This window comes from Chinchilla lanigera, unplaced genomic scaffold, assembly GCF_000276665.1.
Source record: "Chinchilla lanigera isolate Chin_1 unplaced genomic scaffold, ChiLan1.0 scaffold00054, whole genome shotgun sequence".
Classification (NCBI taxonomy): domain Eukaryota; kingdom Metazoa; phylum Chordata; class Mammalia; order Rodentia; family Chinchillidae; genus Chinchilla; species Chinchilla lanigera.
Genome location: NW_004955455.1, coordinates 14385767 through 14394609, shown reverse-complemented (window position 1 = coordinate 14394609; position 8843 = coordinate 14385767). Strand labels below are relative to the sequence as shown.

General features: G+C 50.5%; 1 long non-coding RNA gene across 1 annotated transcript in view; it reads left to right on the top strand.

Annotated features, from left to right (window-relative positions):
- The first annotated feature begins 1563 nt into the window (after window positions 1-1563).
- LOC102025086 overlaps window positions 1564-8843 on the top strand; it is a 9924-nt gene continuing 2644 nt past the window's right edge. The window contains exons 1-2 of the long non-coding RNA XR_262859.2: window positions 1564-1973; window positions 3426-3603. This is a non-coding gene — a long non-coding RNA (uncharacterized LOC102025086). The remainder of the gene's footprint in view (window positions 1974-3425; window positions 3604-8843) is intronic.

The window sequence follows — 8843 nt, the reverse complement described above, 5'->3', positions numbered from 1 at the left end:
TCATCCAGTGGGCTGAAGTGGCCCAGCATCTGCACTGGCAATGTTTGCCTGCCATGCTACCATACAGGTGACCTATAAATCCCACTTAGAAATTCTGTCCTCCACATCCAACCTCCAAAACCTCCCTTCTTTCCTGGTGCCACCTGTTCTCTGCGGTCCACAGTCTCCTATCCCCTCTTCTGGATATGCCAAGTGCTTTCCCAGCTGGCAGGGTCCAGAGGGACATGGCATAGGCTTTGGCCACCAGTCCCCCCTCCACCAGCTCCTCTAGTAGTCATCCCTTGATTTAGACAATTCTCGTTGCCTCAGCATCTGGAAAGTGCTGCGAGGTCAGCTATTAATATGTGTGTTTGAGATAGAAAATTCTGGGGCCAACAGCATTCTTACCTGTTTCAGTGTTTTGGTGGCCTGTATCTCTCTACCCAGATCAATTCCTGCCCTAAACTCACCAACCCCATTCTGTGAGTGACTGTGTGTGAGGTGCCCGGCTCCCTGCTGCACGGAGTGCCCTGGAGGGAAGAGCCTGGAGCTCTTCCCACTCTGCTGGATCAACCCATGGCTGGACTGGGAAGGGGAAAGGGAGTAAGGGAGCAGGAGACAGAACTGACAGCTTCGAGTCCTCTCATATTCAGCATAAACCCATGCATGAGGGTGGAGTCCAAATAACCTAAACCCCTCTCATTAGGCCCCACCCCCAACCCTGTTGCCCTGGAAACCAAGTTTCCAACACAGGCTCCTTGGGGGACACATTCAAACTTTAACAGCTGCCAGGTACACAGTGTGAGTCTGAGATCTGAGAGGCCTCCACAGTAGCAGAAAAGTGAGTGGATGAATGGGCCCTGGGCCACCGGTGACCAGTGGCCTGCTTGAGATGTACTCTGCTAGGGGACAAGGCCACGGCTTCCTGGGGTGACACGGGGATGGCAAGCCCCAAGGACAGCAGCGAGAGGCTTTGCCAGACCTTTCAAATCCTAGGCCAGCTGCCGTAGCTCAGTTCTGAGTCAGGGACACTTGCGACTCTGAGACCCTCCAGCTCCCTCCTTCACCCCAATTACAGAATCCCGGGACCCCTTTACCACCTTGTTCCAAATCCTTGTCAACCGGATTCAGCTCACCCTGAAATCAACGCCTCCCTATCTGTCTTTTTTGGGAGTAATAAATCCGGAAGAAGATGTTCTAATGAACTTTTTTCCCTCAAGAGTAAGGAGGTGCTGGTCATTTTGAGGCTTCCTCCTCTGGGTTATAAAAACTTTTGTCCTCTACCCTGGCTCCCAACAGATATTCTGGGACCTCTAGAGTCCTGCCAGAAGGTCACAGCGTTAAAATTGCATGTGACATTTTGTGTGCACATTTGTGGGTTTTCATCCTACTTTACAGGACAGAAAATCACTGGTACAGAAGAAGCAGCATCTTTGTAACCAACATGGACCAGATTGACATCTGCCAAGCAGAAACCTCCAGGTAGCCCACTGAAACCAAGGGAGAGGCTGCCGAAGTCCCTCTCCGTGAGCACCAAGCTCAGCATTCCAGCCCAGTCGCTCTGCAGAACCCAGGCCTGTGCTCTCCGCACCCTCCAAGTCCCTGCCCAAGACCCATACAAGTGATTCCCATTCTACAGATGGGGACAACAGAGGCAGAGACAGGGTACAGGATGTCCCCGAGGCCACAGGACAAGTAACAGAAAGAGGCTGAACCTTGGAAGTAGAAGGAAAAAGGAAGAGGAGGAGGACAAAATGCTTCTTTGTTCTTCTGGAATTCAGGCTCCCAGCTCTCCCGAGCCAGCTGTGTGCTGCGTTCTGGAATGTTTCTCAAGGCAAAGATAGCTTCTTTCCCTTTCTTCTGCGTTCTCCTCAGCTTCCCACCTGCTTGTTGCTGTCTGCTGGTGTCACACCTCCTGCTGCCGAGAGCTGGGAGCTGAGCCGGGCTGGGTGAGACCGGGGCTCCATCTGCCCGCGTTCTGGGACTGTCTGAAGGTAACTCCGCACCGACACCCTTTGCCAGGAGGCTGAGAAGCCTTCGGCGGCACCACCCGGCTCCCGGCTCCTCTCTGCACAAGGAGCCTGTACCAGTGCCAGCCCCTGGTGCCGCTCAGCCAGATGGCAGGGGAAGGAAAACAAAAGTGACCTTGTTAGCAGAATGTGTCTTCCCGGGAGAAGCTATTTTTGTTGTGGTTGTGAACTGAAGTCGTCTCGGCTGACTTCTCCTTCCCAGTGAGGGCTGTGGAATGTTAATTTGTTCCAAAGTTCAGTATTTTGATTAGAACCAGGAGTGCCAGATTTTGTCAGAAACATTTTGGAATAGAGTAGGTTCCTGTCCTCCCTCTCCCTCCCTCTCTCTCTCTCTCTCTCTCTCTCTCTCTTCCTTTTTTTGTTCCCTCTTTCTCTCTTGGCCACTGTACAAAGTAAATGTTGTTGTAGCAGCTGCTCCTGGGAACAGCCCGTCACAGATCGGAGCTGCGGGCAGAGCTGGCTCCTCCCTGCAGCCGCGACCTTCTTACCACAGACAGCCAGCTGGGGGACAGAAGAGGAGCAACACTGTCGGGACACGCCCCGGGTTTGCTTGGAAAGAGCGCACAGCTCGGCACAGAGCCGAGGACCCGGAGCCCCCAGAAAATGCATGTGCGCTGAATAAAGGAACAGGCTTCCCCAAGACAAAGCTGGCAGTTCCTGCAACCCAGAGGTCACCGTCAAGGGCAGCTGTCTGAGAGCCTTCATTCGCTCCAGCTTTGGTTCTCTTCCCCCGACATGCTCCCCCGTCTGTTTTGAGGATGGGGACAGGGATGGAAGCAGGGCCTTGCACATGCTAAGCCGTCACCCTGCCACGGCCCCCTTTCTCCTAAATGAGTTACAAACCCAAGGAGCCCAAGCAACGTAAGCACGGAGCAGATGAAAGCGCTCCCTGCTCCACCCCAGTCTTAACCCTTGGGGCTCCGTAACTGATGAGGTGTGGGCGCCCTGTGATGAGCTCACCAGGCACTTGACCATATCAAACCTATTATCCGTCATCACTCTGGCAGGGAAAGATGGCTGTTATTTTGAGTTGTAACACTGTGGATGGAAGTGCGTTCAGATCCAGGTTGCCTGGGGTCTAATCCCGGTCCCTTGGCAGTGGTAGTAGCAGCAGTGTAGACAAGTGAGCCTGGCAGAGAGTCGTGGTGTGTGACCACAAGCAACAGAAGTGGCTCCACACAGGTCGGCGGAGGCTGGACGCATTCACTGACCCGCGCTGAGTGCTGAGACAGGGCTGGCTGCTGTCATGACTGCTGTCGCCCCGATGTTGGGCCCTCCCCTCCTCCCCGCTACGTTTTCTCCATCTGTCTCCCAGGCTCTGTGCTAGGCTGGGGAAGACCCCAGGGTGGTGAGTCTGGGTTCTGCTCCCGCGGCTGCAGGGCCCTGTGGTTTCTCACTGGCCTCTTCCGCCTCCAGCCAAGAGAAGAGCCGGTGTTCCCAGGATGAGGTGGGAGGCCTGTTTCCTCCAGCTGGAACAACAGAGCCCCTCTGTGGGCTGGACTCGCAGAGGCCACGGAGCCCGGCCGGGCATCTCCAGGGCCAGCCCTGACGCCAGCGCAGCTTCCTGAGGAGCTGGGTGAAGCCGGATTCCGAGGTACAGTGGAGCTCACCAAGACAGAGAGGGGGTGGGGAGATTGATTGGTGCCTTCTGACCTATGTCACCTCCTGGTTGCCTCCCACTCCTCACGCCTCTCTCACCCCTCCATCCCCACTCTTGTGGCGGCCAGGAAATTGCACCTTCACTGGGAATAGGGAATAGGATTTCTGCTATGGCCCGCCCTGGGGCTTCCTTTCCAGGGCTGATTGGAAGGGTCCTTTGCTTGGCTTCCAAAGGGCTCCAGCAGGAGCAAGCAGATGCCCTGGGCCACCCCCCACATTTGCAGCCCACATGGAGGATGAGGAGCTCGCCAAGGTGCCAGGGGCTGGGCCTCGGATCTACATGGGGAGGGGAAGACTCCTTGTGCTCCAGGCAGGCCCCGCTGGTGCGGGAGGCCCGAGAGCTGGAGAGGAGTCTGGCCAGCCGCCCCTCCTCTCCCTCGCTGGGCTGGAGGGCTCTGCTGGAGGCTGCCATCCGCTGCTGCAAACATCTGTGCCTCCGCCTTCCTACCCGCCCAGGCTCTGTCTGTCCTTCCTCCACCCCCTCCAGCTGCGCCTCCTGCCTCTCCCAGGCAGGGCTGTCCAAATGGGCGTGCAGATGACGGGGAGACCCCAGGCCTGTCAGGCACCGGCAGCCATCCCTGCGAGGTCCCAAATAGGTCACAGGTGTGCCTGGCATTCCAAAAGGAGCGAAGTCCTCCTCACAAGGTCGGCATCTCTGGAGAAGGCATCTCCGCACTGCACGGAGACCATGCTGCTTCCCTGACTTCTGCCCTCCCTTGGCTCCCGTTCCCAACAAGAAGAGGAGACGTGTACCTGCTCACTGGGCTTTGTCAGCATTCACCTGGTCCGGCTTATGCTTTGGTCCCAGGACAGACCCCGTGGGGGGGGGGGGGCACACAGAGAAGCCTGGAGCTCTTTGGCCACTCTGCATTTCCGCTTTGACTTAAAAGCAGTGGTTCCGGGGTGAGAGGGACTTTAAAGCTGTGAATGAAAGATCAGCTAGAAATGAGGTTGGACCGTCAGAGGAAAGAATATGTATGCTTACTAGATAGTAAGACTGTACTTAGTTTTCAATGCGTACAAAGTGTGTTCCGAACACACTGTTTCGACAAAATGAGCATCTCTCAGGCAGCCCCCGCCTGCAGGAAAGTTGTTTCACCAAACAGTCTAGGTGTGAGCAGAAAGAAAACCGAAGAGGCTCACGGTCTCTGAAATGAGGACTCAGAGGGCTGACCCGCTTCTCCCGTACGCACTGGGGTCCACAGTTCTATCAGTTTGTCTCTTTATGTCCAGATGGAGAAGCTAAGGTTTAGGGACTGTGTGCCCAGATCAGTGTGAATGAGTGAGTGAATGAATGAATGTATGAGCTTATGTGTGAATTTACCTACGGATAGATGTTGCACTGTGAGGACACGTGAGGACACGTTCACCTATACATCTGGGTCATTTGACTACATGCATGTCTATGCATGTCAGCATCACTAATGTGCGTTTTTATAGCTTGACCATCTTCCTTTTTTAAATTTTTATTTTTATGTAAATGTTGGCAGCACATAATGACTGCATCCCTTGTGGGAGTTGACACATCTTAACATCTTAGTTCTCTTTTCACGTCCCTCACATCTCCTGGTCCCTTTCCCTTTTGCAAAAGATCTCCCATTGCCTATTATCTACCTCTTATTTTGTCTTTATTTGTACGTTGGATCTCTCATATGAGAGTAACCATGAAATATTTAAGCTTGTGTGTCTGGTTTACTTCACTTAACATTATGGTCTCAAGGGAGTTCATTTTCCTGCAGATGCCTCACATTTATCCTTCTATATGGCAGAGTAGTACCCCGTGGTGTAGAGATACCACACTTTCTTTATTCTTTCATCTACTGATGGACTTACAGGCTGTTTCCAAGATTTAGCTGTCATGAATTGTGCTGCTATAAACACGGGCGTGCATGTGTCACTGTAAAACGATGCCTTTGCCTCTAGAGGACTAATATTTAGCATATATAAAGAACTAAAAAAAATTAGAACCCCCCCAAAATAAAAGACCCAGTCAAAAAGTGGGCAATCTTAAAACGAACACATTTCTCAGAAGAAAGAGTAAAAATGGCCAAGTAATACAAGAAAAAATGTTCAACATCTCTGGCCACTAGAGAAATGCAAATGAAGACAACACTGAGATTCCATCTTCTTCTAGAAAGAATAACAATCACAAAAAAAAATCAAATAATAACAAACGCAGGAGAAGCTGTGGGGGAAAAGAAATCCTCCTACCTTGTTGGTGAAAGTATATGGAAATTAGCAGGGAGATTCCTCAAAAAACTAAGACTAGAAATTCCATTTGACCCACTCCTCCCCTTCTAGGTATCTTGACCATTTATTCTTAAGAGACGACCTAACTATACACTCAGAGGCTTCCAGCTGATATAATTCTATGAAGCACTGGGCATAGAGCTATTTTAGTTTATGACTAAGGACACAAAGTATACATCGTAAACTCTCAAATCCTAGATGACTTTAGTTGTGGGAGGTGCCCTGAGAAACAAAGTGTCCATGGTCAATCGAATTTGGGAAACTTGGGGTTACATGGAAATACACAGGTCTCTAAACGTGAGGTATCTCAGATACTTTAAATGCCAAGATGCATGGTGACTGAATATGGAAGGAATACACAGTCCTTGTTACACTCATTTGGCCTTGGAACCCTTCTGAATCCCTCCTTTGGGGAGGATTTTGCAGTAAATGCAGATAAAGTCTAGCCTAGGGGAATTTTGCGGGTCAGAAGAATTCATCTTGGCTGGGATTTGAGAGCTGGAAGCAGACAAAGGCAGACAGAGTTTAAGTTTCTTCTTCTGCTCACTCAACGTGTCTTGTTGAGCAATGGTTAAGAGCCAGGCCTTGCGAATGATCCTGGAGATATGAAGATGGATAAGGAGAGTTTCCACCCAACCTCACTGTCTGGAAGACTCAGACAAGGAGGGCCCGGAGTGACAGAGTAAGGGTGAGATTCAAGAAAGAATTCACCTGTGAAACACCTGGATTTTTCTCCCTAGCCAGTATATGCCCTGCACTAGTCATCTTCCTGTCACTGGGACAACACACCTGACATTTGCAAATTAAAGGAGAAGAGGTTTATTTTTGGTTTATGGTTTCAACAGGTTCAGTCCATGGTTGGCTGTCTCCATGGCAGAAATGGCATGATGGAAGAGTGTGACAGAGGAAATCTGCTCAAACCATGGCAGCCAGGAAGCACAGAGAGAGGGAAGAGCCAGAGATCAGAAAAAACACTTCCGGGTCACACACCAGTGACCCAGCTCTTCCCCATCTCCTCACAGATCATCCAACTAAAACTCTTCAGTGGGTTAGCCTACTAAAGAGCTAAACCGTGACCACGCTCTCTCGTGCAGGCACCATGGTGTATGTGAGTAGTAGTACTGTAGTGTAGCTTCTACCTAGCCAATCCGTTAATGACTATCTTCTTAACAAAGCAGATCAACTTTGGCAGAAGTAAATACACCCCAGGAAGGAAAGGACAAAGAAAAGTGCCCATTCAGGCCCACAGAACACAGAGAGGGAACAAAAAAGACCGGCTAGCCCTTTCTGTCCCACTTGCTGTAATATGCACTATCTTCAGGGGCACAGGCAACCCCGGGGTGATAGATTGAAATGCTGCCCCTTATTTCTCCTGGGTTAACTAGAATAATTTCAGTTTAGACTGAAGGAAGGAAATTGGGCAAAAGAAGAACAAGGGTGGGTGGGAATAGAAAAAGTAAAGAGGACATCAAATTATAAGGTGTAATAATGGGTACCAAGCCCCACCTAGCCCAAAGGGAGAACCCAGCATGGGGATTCAGGTACCTCTGCAGAAGTTCAGGAGGATAAATGGCTTCTGGGATATGCATTGGAAGCTACAGCATCTTAAACCTTTTTTTGGAGACAAGATCTCACTGTGTAGTTCACGCTAGCCTTGAACTCACTATGTAGCCCAGGATGGCCTCAAACTCATGGCAATTCTCCTGCCTCAGTCTCCCCAGCACCGGCATCACAGGCATGCAAAACCATGCCTGGCACTGTGGCACCCTAAAATGCCCTACTTTATCCTCAAATTAAACAGCAGGCAATGCCAGTGCCACCTGCTCACAGGTTGTCTATGGCTGTCTTCATGCCTCAAGGGTGGGGCTGGGAGCTACAACCCAGATGCTGTGGCCCGAAAAGCTCAACTACTTATTACCTGTCCCTTTATGGGAAAAGTGCATCACCCTTTGCTCTGGGCCACCAAGTCCCTAAGGAAAAGCCAAGGGATCTCCTTGGCTAATGATAAAGTCTGAGGTCTTTAACGCAACATTTGTGAAGTCCTCGAGGAGTCTCAACCCTCACTCTCAATGTGTTATCCACTTGTCTTTCCTCAACTCCTGCCAAGGTCAGTCTCCTTTGCTTTCAATATATACATTTGGAGGTAAAATTCGCATCAAAAGTTGGACACCTTTAAATGCACAATTCAGGGGCTTTTAGTACATTGTCGGCATTGTACTGCCATCACCTCTAGCTGGCTCCACAATGCTGCAACCATTCCGTAGCAGAATCCCCCAGCCACTCGAGCAGGTCCTTCACTTTCTCTCCACTCCTCAGCCACTGCTTTTGTCTCTATGGATTTGCTTCACTTGGACATCTCCTGTAAAGGGAGTCACACACAATAGGGCCTTTTGCAAATAGTTTGGACCACTTAGCATGTTTTTGAGGTTCACCCACATTCTAGCGCAGATCAGAACTTCTTTCCTTTTTAATAGCCAGCCACACAACTTTGACGTGTTTATCCACTCCTCTCTTGACAAATTTTGGTTGTTTCCACCTTTAGGCTACAGTGACTAGTGCTGCTATAAACACTCCCGTCCAAGTATCCACCTTAATACCTGCTTTCAGTTCTTTTGGGCACACACCTTGGAGCGGAATTGCTGGATCATTTGCTAGTTTTATGTTTAACTTCTTAAGAGATGGCCAAGCCATTCACAGCCACAGCATTTTCCATTCTCACCAGCAATGCACAAGGGCTCTGATTTCTCCATGTCTTCATCAGCATTTGTGATTTTCCTCTTCCTCCTCCTCCTCCTCTTCCTGTCCTTCTCCTTCTTTTTCTCCTCCGCCTTGTTCTTCTCCTCCTCCTCCTCCTCCTCCTCCTCTTCCTCTTCCTGTCCTTCTCCTTCTCTTTCTCCTCCTCCTCCTTGTTCTTCTTCTACTTCT